Source organism: Camellia sinensis, chromosome 9 (assembly GCF_055761805.1).
Source record: "Camellia sinensis isolate YWXY chromosome 9, ASM5576180v1, whole genome shotgun sequence".
NCBI classification, from domain to species: Eukaryota; Viridiplantae; Streptophyta; class Magnoliopsida; order Ericales; family Theaceae; genus Camellia; species Camellia sinensis.
This window is the reverse complement of record NC_138969.1, coordinates 123,391,741-123,407,335: the sequence shown is the minus strand read 5'-3', so window position 1 is coordinate 123,407,335 and position 15,595 is coordinate 123,391,741.

The following is a 15,595-nucleotide window of genomic DNA, read 5'->3' as shown; positions in this document are numbered from 1 at the left end:
TAATGATCTTAACCTTTTCATTTTATTATGCGTCTTAAGAAAAATGAATAGTCTATTTTCAAAATATATTTTGTTGTCTATTTTTTCAGAGATAGATACAATAAATGAAAATATTATAATTATCAGTTCAATCTATTTTTTTCTATGCATAATATACACTGAAGATCTTATAAAATAAAATGTTTAAATCATCGAAACAGAATCTATGGTGAGCCCCATGTACCTGTCTCAAGTTCAAATTTAAATTTAAAATAAACCTAACCTTAATTTTAAAAAGTTATGAATTAGTATTTCTATTGAGACTGAATGACTATACTCCTACAAATCAATACAAAATTAAATTAAATAAACACATTTATGCTTCATTAAGAGATGTGTCACATCTATATAAGATAAGCTCCCTATTTCCAAAATTCCAACTAGATCTCTATCTTTCACTGGAAAGTGCAAAATCTATCTCTCTACTTTAAAAAATTGAAAATACTCCTACTGTTTTTGACCTTTTAACTTTTCACAAATATCCGTAATAATCCAATTAGCAATGCTACTCTATCGAATTTGGACTCATTCGAATTACCCAATTTTTGCATGTCATTCATCTGGCCAGTTATCCGGAGGTCGTCCAACCAGTCATCCGGGAGGATATTGGTTATCCGACAGATATCGATTAACATGCTAGTTGACAAGCAGTGACGGAATTAATAGGAGACAGTGAGGGGCCATGGCCCCGTTGTCCAAAGTAAGCAATGCTAATATGCTATGTTGCCCAAAACTTTCTTGTTATTATAGTTGACATGGCCTTAATTTATAAATATTGGAAACTTCATATTTCTTAATAAAACAAGCTTCTATGTACACAAGTATTGGAACACCAAAAAAAACATAGCTCTATTTTTTAAAAAAAATTATTTAATACAAGCATAATTTAACAACAATAATACATTAATTATATTTCTTTTATCACATTTTGTTTATCACTTGATGAGGCATACTCATAATGATGATATAATATTAATGAGATTCATGAGACCCATTGAAAACTTTTGAAATTTGAACCCACAAAAAAACGCAGTGACTTTTAGTTTAATAGATATTTGAGTTGGTAGAAAAAATCAATTAACTTATGATTTCTCTTTTATTTATTTGTTTAAGTTGAATATATATGACTTCGCTTTTGATCATGTACAAAATATTTTTTATCTATTCTTTTAGTATCATATCTTAGTTGTTTCTCATTCTTGAATTGAAAGACAATACATAACAATTGATATACAAAAGAAAAAGATTGTTCATACCTTGGCTCCTCTGGAGTAAAAATTCTGGCTCCATCCCTATTGACAAGGGCGACAACCGTGACTGACAAAGGTAATGCAGGTCATCCAAGCTATCATCTGGCTTACATAATTCAAATAATTCAGACAAACTCAAATTCAATATATCAATTATTTTTCTAATTCAATACAATTACTTGCCCCATTTTGTTGAGAAATACGAGCAACTTAGTACCCATCCATTGGGCAGCAACTTCTTTTCTTCTTTTAATTTTCGCAAATGTCCTTAATAATGTAATACAATTACTTACGCCACTTTTGCTGAGAAATACTGAATTCGGTAGCCACTTCTTTTCTTTCAAATATGCTCCCATTCCCTAATTTCCTTTTTCAATTTAAAAGCAGGAAACGGTTATGAAAAATCTAAAAACTTTCGAGGTTGTTAGCTATATATTTTGTAAAAGCCAGTTACAATCCGACACGTGGCAGAATAAGGGTATTATTGGAAAATAATTTAAGTCTCCAATCCTGATCGTACACGTGGTGATGATAATTGGTTCTCACATGGTCTGAGCAACATTGGATCAGTAAAGAAACGCAAGGTGACGTGGCTTCAACGGTTACTCATATTCAAATTCAAATACAGGAGGGAAGCCTAACTGCAAATGGTGGCATAATGGAGCTACTTCTAAGGCAACATGATCAGCGATCATGGAGGAGCAGTTCGACGGTTCGAAGAGCAGTTCGAAGGTCATCTTTGACAAGTATAAATAGCAGAGAGACCCCCAGGAAAAAGGACGGAACTCAGATCATACATACCAGTCTTTATTTCATATTTTACTTTCCAGTTTTACATTCCTGTACTTTCAATACCTGCACTTTACATATTTGCACTGCACTTCAATTCATAGGAGTAGTCTCAAGTAGATTCAAGTGGACTGTTGCTGTAAACCTCTTCGAGGCTGAGTTTGGACTATTGTAAGTTTTTCATTTTTATGAAATACTTCCATTGTTCTTCATATTAATTGTTATTTCTCTTAATTTCTCCTAAGTCAAGCCACCAGTAAAAGTCCTCTTCATTGAGGCTGAAAGAACTAAAACACAATCGTCTGGTAATTGGTTGGCAATCACAATTTCTGTAAGGACTGATTGATCCTTGCTGGCACGCTCACATTTACAAAAATACCCTTCGAAAAGCCAAAAAACCAACATATATTTTTGGCACGCCCAGTGGGACTATTAAAATATGGCTAGACGAAGACGACAAGGAGAAAATGAACGCTTAGAGGAAGGCGTAGAAGGAGAGGTAGAAATACCTAATCCAGAGGATAATGTGGTAACACATCCTGTGGAAACTCTCATGTTATCAGAACCTTTGGTCGAACAGACCAGTACTTCTGGACAAGAACCATATGCTCGTAGTATTGGACGAAACCAAGGAATTGGACCATCCACCATTCCATCTACTCAGCCAACAAATCCATGGGATGGCTTAGTAGATGCTATGGGACAACAACTAATGAACACAATGGAAAAATGGGCAACATCCTTCTTGGATCGAATGAATAATCACCAACCAACAAACACAAGACACACGGAGGAGGTTTTAAATGTCTCTCAGCAAAGATTGGCTAGAGATAAACAGCCTATGCAAGTTAATGGACATTCTAATGGTCAAACTAGTACCCAAAACTTTGAAAGACCATCACCTCAGTCTTGGTATGAACCTGTTTCGAGGCCTGCAGCGGGCCAAAATGTCTCAGTACTCAACAATGAAGCCACACAAATTGGTGGACCTGGCCAAATACAAGAAACTGGCATAAGAACGGTTACAAATCCCATGTTCGAAGCCATACCTGGTACTAGGGGGTATAATAATCCTTTATTCGAATTCATACCCGGGGGGTTGGAAGGTTTTCCCACAAATGGAAGGGATACAACATCTGTTCCAACACCTTTTGCAGGTCCTTTCACAGGACAGGCTCAAAGGGGTTACCCACACCCCCAACAGCAACCTGCACCACAGGGGCACCCAGTCCCAAATATGCAACCTTATGGACCAAGAGGACCACAGGCACAAGTTTGCCCACCAAACCCTGTGTTTGTCCCTCCAGTAGTGGTTCAGCAAGCACAAAATTTGGTTCCTAGAGACCAGATTGCTGATATTGTTAGGGAGATATGTGGACCAATGGCTCGGGGGGTTCAGACTCTTATATACAGAAAACCATACCCAGAATGGGTAGATAGGGTACATGAATACCCAAGAGGATTCAGAATACCAGATTTTACTCTATTTTATGGAACTGGAAATCAGTCAACTGTAGAACATATTGCTAGATTTGCTGCTCAATGCGGTGAATTCACTAATCATGATTATATGAAACTGAGATTATTTCCAAATTCTCTGACTGGAGGAGCATTCGTATGGTACATCAACCTTACACCTGGGTCCATTCAAAATTGGCAACAGATGGAAGAGGCATTCCATGCCCAATTCTTCCAATCAGAGCCAGAAGTTTCCATGGCAGACTTGGCTAGATTGAGTCAAAGGCCTGAGGAAAAGGCTACTCAGTTTATTGCCAGATTTAAAAGGGCTCGGAATAAATGTAGAGTCATTCTCCCAGAGCCAGAGTTTGTAAGATTGGCTCAAAACGGTTTAGAGTTCAGGCTTCGAAAGAAGTTTGATTCAACTGAGTTCAGGGATTTGGTCGAATTAACCTATAAGGTGTCGAGATATGAAGCATTATTAGAAGAAGAACAAGATCGAAATAATGCCTCGTATAAGACATATTATAGAGATCCCAATTATGAAATCGATGCAGCAGAGATTGTGGGCAAAGAACCTGTAATTTGTGAAACATTGATTCATAAAGACACCACCATCGACCAGCAGTTTAAAAAGAAAGATTTCCACAGAAAGTATTCTTTCGATCTGGCAAAAGCAGATGACATTTTTGACCATCTGCTTGCAGCCAATTTTCTTAAGTTACCAAAGGGAGTAAAACTGCCATCTCCAGATGAACTTAAAGGAAAAATATATTGTAAATGGCATAACTCTTGGTCTCACTCGACTAAAAACTACATTGTTTTTCGAGACAGGATCCAGGAGCAGATTCGGAAAGGAAGTCTGAAATTCCCAACCAAAACAGAAAAGATCATGGGGATTGATAGTAACCCGTTTCTAGAAGTTGGAGAAGGCACAGCTAATGTGGTTGTACCAAACTTCCAGAATCTATCTCTGCAGGAGTTGGAAGAGGTCAACGTGCAAATGCATACTGCCAACCAGACAACTGCTAAGAAGGAGACTAGAAACCCACCAGCTATTGGACAAGGTTTCTCACATCAGAAGGAGCAATCTGAAGAAGAAGCACTAGATGACAATTCCTTGGAAGCAGCTGTAATGTAGATGATGTGTCCCAGGTGCAGACTGAGTCATAAATGGTTGAGGGGGCTTCCAATTGATGGAAAGCAATACTACAGAGATGTTCAAAGACATTCTAAGCCAACCAATGCTTACAACAAAAGGCCGTATCCGGGTAGTGATAGGCAACGACCATCAATGGTTGAACCTGCAGTGGACAGAATGCATGCTAAAGGCAAGAGGTCCTTGTATGAGTCTAGACCACCTAACTACTACAGAGTAGAAAGCAACCATTCTGAAAGAAGATTGGGGAAGAGTTCAAGTTACGGGATTAAAGCCAGGGATTGGCCTCCTAGACCAACCTCACGCAGAACTGAAAGTGGCCACTTTCATCAAAGGCCGGAAACAGACTCGAGACATGAAGTCAGGAACAAGCATCTACCTTCACAGCCAGTTTCGAAGGCGTTTTCGAAGGTAGAAAGAAACAGTTCCACATCTGGATCAGTAGGTTCGTGGGTGCCTGGAGTCCCGGACTGGTTTGTAATGCAAAACAAACCTAGGGAAGTGCTTGCTTATGGAGATGTTGTAAACCAAGGCAGGATGATCAAGCCTCCTATGGTGGCTCCAAATAACTGGGTGCTGCTTAAACACCCAAAGACGAGGGAACCAGACATGGTCCCAGTCATCTCAAGATCACAGAGGAGAAAAATTCAGCGCAGGTACACCCAGTACCAGAAAGATCTGAAGGAAAGTGGAGAAAATTCTTCACCAGTCAAAACGGAAGGAAGGAAGAACCCAAAGTCAGACCATGCTCCAAAGCCGGTTCCACAGAGCAAAGTGGTCTGCAGCCGAGAACAATTGGCTAAGGTTCATACCGAACTAACAGCCAGAGAGAAGACTAGTTTAGCTGGATTGGAGAAGGCTCTGATGGAGAGTGATAGTGAGACAGAAGAAGAGATTGGCACAAGCCAAAAGAAAGAAATGATGGAAGAAGAGATGTTCGAAGCCTTCATGGCTGAACAAACGTTTCTGACTAAAGAGCCAGTTGAGAAAGATCCTTCGAAGAGATCAGTTAGCAATGAAATACCAGAATGCATCATGCAGGATGTTTCTGAGGAAGTCGACCAAAGTGACCAAGAGGGGAAACAGGTACAGCCAGCCATCCAGTTTGGCTCGTTTCCCCCAGTATCAGTGATCATGGTACACATACTACCACAGGAATTCCAAGCTGGAGATGAGAATCAAGAAGGGCAGGAAGCTGATCCAGTTCAGATCTCTAGTGAAGACTCACAAGCAAGTATGGTGCAAGATAATTTCGAAATGGTTACCCCGATGGAAGATGAATATGAGAGCGAGGAAGTGGTAAGCATCAACCTATCGTATCCATTCGAGTATCCCTCGAATTCCATGACACAACATGTTAAGCCTTTGTACATCAAGGCTTTCTTCGATGGGATACAACTGAATTGAGTCCTAATAGACAATGGGGCAGCAGTAAACTTGTTGCCAAAATCTTCTTTGAAGAAACTAGGGAAAAGGAATCCCAGGTTGATCCCAACCAGCACAACCATCGCTGGTTTTGCTGGAGATAAGCAAATGGCTCAGGGGATTCTACCCATTAATTTAAGTGTGGGAACCAGGGATTGCATGACAGCATTCTTCGTAATCGACAGTAATGCTAAATATAATGCTAAATATAATGCTTTACTTGGAAGGGATTGGATCCACACTAACAAATGTGTGCCTTCTTCTTTGCATCAGAAAATCATGATGGCTTTAGGCAATGGAGAGACAGAGGAAATCGATGCAGATCCTCAATCCTTCATAGCCTGTGCAGACTTTGCGGAGGCTAAATTGTATATTGAGGGAGTGACACCGCTCAGTATACTGATGAAAGATGACGGTTCAGCCGAAGTGACGGCTGATGAGGAAGTGACACACTTGAAGCACTTAGTCCAAGAAAGTGCTGATGAAGAGGTCGTTCTAAAGGATGACAATGATGCCTGGTTATAGGCAAAGAAGTGAAAAGCAAGAAGCCACATCCTTGGCTCTGATTAAATTCTCAACATTGGATGTAGAAGCTATAGTCTAGAGAGTACAGGAGCAAGAAAGGGAGGCCATGATACTCGGCTGCAAGCAGAAACAGCAACAGGTCAGAATTTTGACCCTTGGGAAATATTGTGCATTGGACATTGAGACAAAAGTCCAGGAGATACAGGAGGAGGATGCCTTATGGACAGATTTTGTCTATGAGGAGAAGGGCAAGGATGTTGAACTAAAGAACCTAGGAGCAGAACAAAGCAAGAAGGCTACTTCGAAGGTTGAAGAAATCAAGGAAGAAGCTTTGGTAAGTCCTCAGGCACAAGACCCTTTAGAAGAAGTAAATTTAGGGGAAGGTTCTGTACAACAGCCCACTTATATAAGTGCTTGTTTGAATGCTCTGGATAGAAACCAGCTATTGGTTGTTCTGAAGAAATACAAAGATTGCTTTGCATGGTCTTATAATGAACTACCAGGATTGGATAGGTCATTAGTGGAACATAGGCTCCCCATGAAGCCTAATTTCAAGCCTTACAAGCAGAAACCAAGGAGGATGAGTCCAGAAGTAATTCAGAAGGTTAAGGAAGAGATCCTTAGACTCCTCAAGGCAGGTTTTATTAGAACAGCCAGGTATGTTGAGTGGCTATCTAATATTGTGCCTGTAGTCAAGAAGAATGGCAAAATGAGGGTATGTATCGATTTCAGAAACTTAAATCTGGCAACTCCCAAAGATGAGTACCCTATGCCTATAGTGGACTTGCTGGTAGACAGTTCAGCGGGTCACCAAGTCTTGTCAATGATGGATGGGCATTCCGGCTATAACCAAATCTGCATTGCAGAGGAAGATATCCACAAGATAGCATTCAGATGTCCTGGGAATATTGACACCTTTGAATGGGTTAAAATGCCATTTGGTCTAAAGAATGCTGGAGCTACATATCAAAGAGCCATGAACACTATCTTTCATGACCTCATTGGAGGGTATTTAGAATGTTACATTGATGACATTGTGGTTAAATCCCAATCCATGGAAGAGCACCTGTTTCACTTAGAAGCAGCCTTTGAAAGAATGAGAAGGTTCAAATTAAAGCTCAACCCTCTTAAATGTGCCTTTGGCGTATCATCTGGAAACTTCTTGGGTTATGTGGTACACAAGAAAGGAATACAGATTGACCAGAACAAAGCCAAAGCCATCATTGCAGCCAGGCCTCCATCAAGTAAGAAAGAATTGCAGAAGTTCCTTGGACAGGTTAACTTTCTTCGAAGGTTTATTTCTAACACTGCAGGAAAAACTAAAGTATTTTCTTCCTTGTTAAGGCTGAAAGCTGAAGAAGAATTCGTGTGGTCAACAGAGCATCAAATTGCTTTCGAAGGTATCAAAGCCTACTTGGCTAACCCTCCAGTGCTGATGCCACCAAAGGGGAACAAGCCCTTGAAGTTGTACATAGCTGCAGCAGAGGATTCATTGGGAGCTTTCTTAGCCCAAGACAACGAAGAAGGCAAGGAGCAAGCTATTTATTACCTTAGTAGGTTTTTAAATTCTTGTGAATGTAAATATTCAGCTGTTGAAAAGCTATGTCTTGCTTTGTATTTTGCTCCAATAAAATTAAGATATTATCTTTTGCCTACAACTGTCTTGGTAATTGCAACCACAGATTTGGTTAAATATATGTTATCTAGACCAATGTTGTGGGGAAGAATTGGCAAGTGGATACTTGCCTTATCAGAATTTCATCTAGAATATGTCCCTCAAAGGGCAGTAAAAGGGCAGGTTTTAGCCAATTTCTTGGCAGATCATCCATCTCAAACAGAGAGCCAGGAGATAATGGAGCTTGGTATGGCTAATGTTGAGCCATGGCAGATGTGGTTTGATGGGTCGAAAGCCAATGGTTTAATTGGAATTGGTGTTGTAATAAGATCTCCACAAGGGGTAGAAACCACACATGGTTTCAGAGTAGATGAAGCCACTTGTTCTAATAATCAGGCTGAGTATGAAGCTTTAATAGTAGGATTAGAAATCCTTATTGGGCTACAAGTACATGCAGTTGACATATTTGGAGACTTTCAATTGGTGGTTAATCAAGTGAAAGGGATTTTCAAGTGTCAAAGCATAAGTATTTTGCCATATTATGTTGCTGCATTACATTTGCTTTCTCAGTTTCAAATAGCAAATGTAACCCATGTTCTAAGATTCTTGAACATTAGAGCTAATGATGTGGCTCAAAAGGCTTCGAACTTCAAGAGAAAGGATAATTCTCAAAGGGACATAAGTCAGACAACATACCAGAAATTAATACAACCTTTGAATAAAAGGAATATGGTCTTGGAAGCCAGCCATAATGACTTACAAGAACAAGATTGGAGGCATCCAATAATGCAATATTTAGCTGGTCCATCTTCGAAGGCCAGCAGGAAGGTCAAATTGCAGTCCATGCAATATATGATATATGGTAATGCTCTTTACAAAAGAGGGGGAGATGGCTTATTGCTGGAGTGTTTGGGCCCAAAAGAAGCATTAACAGCCATGGCTGAGGTTCATGAAGGCATCTGTGGCGCTCATCAGCCTAGTGTAAAGATGAGATGGTTGCTTCGAAGGCATTCCTATTATTGGCCAACCATTCTTAAGGACTGCATCGAATATGCAAAAGGTTGCCAGGCATGCCAAAAACATGGCGCAATAAGGCATGTGCCCATAACTGACTTACATGCAGTAGTGAAGCCTTGGCCATTCAGAGGATGGGCCATGGATATGATTGGCAAAATACACCCACCTTCTTCGAAACATCATTGTTTCATTCTGGTGGCCACTGATTACTTCACTAAGTGGGTTGAAGCCAAGCCATATAAGGCTGTAGATCGAACAGAGGTCATTGGGTTCATTAAAGACTTGATCCATAGATTTGGCATCCCACAAACCATAACTATAGACAATGGGACTGTGTTTGATGGGAAGATGGTGAGATCTTTTGTGGCAGAATTTGGAATTAGTCTTGTTAATTCCACACCTTATTATGCACAAGCCAATGGTCAAGCTGAATCATCCAATAAATCCTTGAAAAAAGGTATACAAAAGGTTGTGGAAGATAATCCTAGGGATTGGCATAACCTTCTGTTGGATGTTTTGTGGGCTTACAGAACTTCCCCAAGATCAAGCACAGGAATTACTCCTTATGCCTTAGTATATGGGCATGATGCAGTGTTACCTGTGGAAATTAATATTAAATCTTTGAGGGTAAAATGCCAAGATCAGTTAGATCCCGAGCAATACCATCAAAGCATGTGCCTGGAGTTAGAAGGCATAGATGAAGCCAGAATCCTGGCTTTGAATAGCATTCTTTTACAGAAGAAGAAAGCAGCCAAGAATTACAACAAGAAAGTTAAACACATTGGCTTTGATGAAGGTGATTTGGTATGGAAAACAATACTCCCAATAGGAATTAAAAGCCATAAGTTTGGCAAATGGTCACCTAACTGGGAAGGGCCATATCAAATTCATAGAGTTTTGCCTTTTGGAGCATATCATTTAAGAAATTTAAATGGTTATGTACATCCCAAAAAGATTAATGGCAGGTATCTGAAACCTTATTTTCCAACCATTTGGGAAACACAAGGAATAGGATAATACAAAAACACAAGGCTATTCGAATGATGCACAAGATTTGTTCTTTTATAAAGAATTAAATACGTTGTGCCACAGATTGGCCCAGAAATCATTACAATGTCTTAATTGTTTTTGTACAGTAGACTTTCTATTGCTAAGTAACGGAAATAATTGGATAGCTGCAGCCATGTCTCCTTTTCGATCAGTCAACTCTTGATTGGTGATGTGCAATTTGGTATCGGTTCGAACCAAGGCCTGGTTTACTGCAGCTAGCTCCTCTTCAAGTTGGGTTTTCTTCTCCAGCAGCTGAATTCGAAATTGAGAAACAGAAGAGTGCTGTTCCTTGAGATCTGATACTTCAGTATGCACTCGAGAAACAAAACTCTGATCCTTAGCCAGTTTCTCGTCTGCAGCCTTAGCAGCATGACAAATGTTAAGGTAGAAGTCAACAGTAGCTGCTGCCTGAGATAGATAACTTGAAACTTTCATGCCGGACTGCTCAGCGATTTTGCAACATTGAAGGAACCCATCTCTGATTATTGGCCTTTGCAGAGCCTCGAAGGGAATTCTTGAGAAAGAAATTAGCAGTTCTAGGCATGTGCCCATATCTATCAAAGGTGCAGAAGGCTTGCTGCTAGAGGAAGAACTCTCAAAAATTTCCAGCAAGGAGTCAGCCAAGACTAATGGCTCAGCTTCGGCATTAAATGATGGAGAGGTAGAGGGTGTGTCGGAGAAACTAGCCAGTTTGGCTTCGAAAATGTCTACCTCATCCATAGACATGAGGGGTGCAGAAAGTGTTGTGGTGAAAAGCACAGAGGACTGCATGGTCTAAAGATTGCATGGTGACCATGGAATTCCGATGCCAATAAAGGAGCACTGGAAGTTGGTCCAAAAACAAATGAAGCTCTGCTTGGGTAAGAGGGTTGAGGACATAACCCCTAGTCAGGACATCACAAGCCCATCGAAAGTTCTTAAGAGGAATGTCATCCTCAAGAACATTGAAGGGCAGGTGGGAGAAAGCCGCGAGCAAAAGTTGAGCTTGCTTTCGCTCGGCTGGAGAAAGGGGTGACAGAGGTTGGTAAGGTGGGAAAACTTTGTCCATTGGAAGGGCAAACCTTAGTTTCTCCGTCCAGGACAAAGTAGGAGGAGGAGACGGAGTGGATGGTTCTGCTTCAAACAGTGAAGAAGAAGATGTAGATGCTTCAGCTTCAAAGGATGGAGAAGAAGGTGTGGATGCTTCCATTATAGGAGATGGCGTGGGAGCGGAAGGAACAAAGGCATTAATATAAGCAAGCCAGTCAGAAGAGCAGATCTTCGCCTTCTTGGCTGAGAATGATGGGTTGTACCCTTGTGCTTCTTCTGAGCGCCGGATAGCAGGCATTATCTTCGTAGGTATAGAAGATGTATACCAAGCCACAAGCAAGTTCTCCTCCAAGCTACGTCGTTGGTCAATGGGCACATAAGGATAGACCACTGAACTTCGAGCGTAGGAAGGAAATTCCAAAGGGTCAGTGAATTCAACGAAATGGTGATTGATTCGCTCCCTCAAATCATAAGTCTCAGGTGTTGACCAGTTGGTCCAGCCAGAGGCCCCAGGAGATGAAGAAGTTGTAGCCTCATTCCATGCAGAATTTTTTCCTAAATCCATGGCTGCAAATTGCTGAATCGAGGGATCGAAAACAGTTTGTTCGAAATACAAGGAAGAATCAGAGGAAGAACTTCTTGTATCTATGGCTGTAGTCTGTCGAATCGAAGTCTTAAGGGCAATATATTCGTGGTCCAAAGGATGATAATTTGCAAAGGCATCCATAACCTGAATATAGGAAGGTGGATAAAGGTGGCTAATGAATGCGTGGAGGTTCTTTCGAGGGGGATCAGCATTACCCAATGACTCTTCGTATGCTTGATCAGTAGAAAGGGGAGTTGGTTTAGCCATGGTCTGTTTGAATACTAAGGTGTTGGGATATCCAACAGAATCAAAAGGGAATTAATGCAAATAATCATCAAATAGGTGACGGTTATGTTTCCTGGAGATGAATTCCATACACGATCCAAAAGCGCGGGAAAAGCTTCTTGGTCCACTAATATCACCAAATATTGGGTATATTAGTGCGGGGGGTAATGTTAGCTATATATTTTGTAAAAGCCAGTTACAATCCGACACGTGGCAGAATAAGGGTATTATTGGAAAATAATTTAAGTCTCCAATCCTGATCGTACACGTGGTGATGATAATTGGTTCTCACATGGTCTGAGCAACATTGGATCAGTAAAGAAACGCAAGGTGACGTGGCTTCAACGGTTACTCATATTCAAATTCAAATACAGGAGGGAAGCCTAACTGCAAATGGTGGCATAATGGAGCTACTTCTAAGGCAACATGATCAGCGATCATGGAGGAGCAGTTCGACGGTTCGAAGAGCAGTTCGAAGGTCATCTTTGACAAGTATAAATAGCAGAGAGACCCCCAGGAAAAAGGACGGAACTCAGATCATACATACCAGTCTTTATTTCATATTTTACTTTCCAGTTTTACATTCCTGTACTTTCAATACCTGCACTTTACATATTTGCACTGCACTTCAATTCATAGGAGTAGTCTCAAGTAGATTCAAGTGGACTGTTGCTGTAAACCTCTTCGAGGCTGAGTTTGGACTATTGTAAGTTTTTCATTTTTATGAAATACTTCCATTGTTCTTCATATTAATTGTTATTTCTCTTAATTTCTCCTAAGTCAAGCCACCAGTAAAAGTCCTCTTCATTGAGGCTGAAAGAACTAAAACACAATCGTCTGGTAATTGGTTGGCAATCACAATTTCTGTAAGGACTGATTGATCCTTGCTGGCACGCTCACATTTACAAAAATACCCTTCGAAAAGCCAAAAAGCCAGCAGAGGTATTGATTTGTGATTATATTTCAATTTTAGTAAATATCAATCTCAATTAAACAATCAACAATAAATCGGCACAATGATTTAACGTGAAAAAAATCACAATTAGAACACCTCCAATTGTGATAAAAAATCGAGAGTCAAAACTACAAAACAATCCACTACGAACACAAGAAGGAATTATACACGAGTACTCGCAATTACTTAGCGAATTCACGCCCGAATTGAACCAAACCCGATGTGTCTCTTCTACCACCCACTTTACCTCGGAATTGTTTTTCCCAACATTGAATCCACAACGCCGATATCGAGTCCACGACAATGAATTACTCCGGAATCTACCAAACTTAAGACCCAAGTTCTTCAGAATCCACTGATGAACACCTCTATCTTTTTGTGAATAAATAAACAAAATCAACCCTTGATGTTTATCAATATATAGTACGTTGATTAGTTGATCACCTTCTATACATCAAGAAAACTAGTACAAACCACCATCTAACATAAAACACATTGTATTTTACTCATATTTGAGAATCTGGATGGGTTAAACCCTAAAAACAGTAAACGACACACTTTATACTAAATAGAGTCGCGAAAACCGCTTGAGTGCATACTTTACCTCTCGAGCAGTGTAAGTAAAAGTCGGTGCAAACATGTAGGTCAACTGCTCAAGCGGTGAAACATATTTTCTAGTTCAGTTTGCAAACAGAGATATTTGATGATCTATTTCACCACTCGAGTGCACAAAAGACTACTCGAGTGGTCAAACCGCTTTGACTTTCTTCTTGGCTTTGGGGGCGCTACCCCTCGACCCTGCTTGGGCGCTGCTTCGGACCCTCCAGATGGCGCTATCTGATCCCCGTACGTAGTCAGCAAAGTGGCAAACAATAAATGCTCAAGATATGAAATGTCAGCACATACTCCTTTACATAGATATAATTCAGGCTGAATTCATATCTAAACACTCACAATCTCATTAAAACAAAAGTGCGAATAAAATTACAATTAAAGAGAATTTTATCAAACAAGACTACTAATTACAAAAACTTAACAGGTTCTAACAACAATATATAAATATTCATCCATTCGCCAACATTTTTTTCAAAGCAGAAAACGTTTCTAACGGCAACAACACCCTTTGGAAAAAAAACAAAAAAAAAATCCTGAAAGTACATGTGTGGTTTTATACCACGTAATAATTCTTGTTGGTTGAACTAAATTGCAATATGACTCCAACACTTTAATTTTCTTTTTAATTTATTATCGGAGTGAGATAGAATAAAATTAAATAACACTACAATATATAAGAGTTTTAGAGACTAAATTTTTTAGTTTTTAAAAGCGAAAATTTTGTTACAAAAGATATTTAGGGACCAATTTCTATCGTCGTGAGGATAGTCGCTAAAATGCTGTCTCAAAAAGTCAAAAACAAGGCTTTTAGTAACAAAATTTTGAAAATATCACTAATAAATAGACTTTTAGAGACAAAATAATTTGGTCGCAAAATGACTTATTTTTAAAGATAAAAAATTTGGTCCCAAAATGATAATAATTCATCACTAATGTCTAACTTTCGCTGCTAAAAATATAATGACGACACTTTTCGCAACAAAAATATTTGGAGGCACTGTTGTGTAGCTCAAACTTGAGCTTGGCCCGAATGGCTCAAAATTCATTTTGCCGGTCGTCCGGTGAGAAAGTTGATAGCTGCGGTCGACAAGGTGACAACCGCGGTAGAAAAGTGTTTCATCCGGTCGTCCAGGTGGACGTCCGGCCGGTCGTCTGATAAATATGCATTTGGGCCATTCGAGCTCCTCCTTTTCAAGTTAAAAGGTATTTTTCAATATTTGGTCCGTAAAAAATAATTTTATCCCTAAATTTTGGTCTCTAAAATCTTAATTTTTTTGTAATGAATGTTCATTTCTTAAAATTTTTTAATTAATAGAATAGTTATTCCTTTATAATAATAAATGATAATTTCATTTACTAATGGAAGGAAATTGAATGAGATTAAATGATCATTCCTTAAGTTTCTCTATGGAATGATCATTTCTTATTATGGTGAATAATAATTTTTTTTGCAAAGTACTTTTTATAATTTTTTAAGGCCACCAAACATAGGAATGACCAAAATGACAAGTCACCATTGAAATGATAACAATCAACATATGACTTTTTTTTATACTGTTCCACGCTAAAAATGGCTGTGGCAAAACCATTTTAGCTTTTATCATTTGAGTTGCTCTGATTGTATTTGAAGGTTTGCCTTTTATTTTGGTTTAATTTGGTGAAAATAATTAGTGTATTGGCTTTTGCCCGCTTACACAAAAGTGTGTTTTTGCTCTAAGTTTCTTTTTTCATTATTATAAGTTTTAAAAAACAATCTCAGATCCAACAGATAACTCATGGAAAGATAAAATTCCTTCAA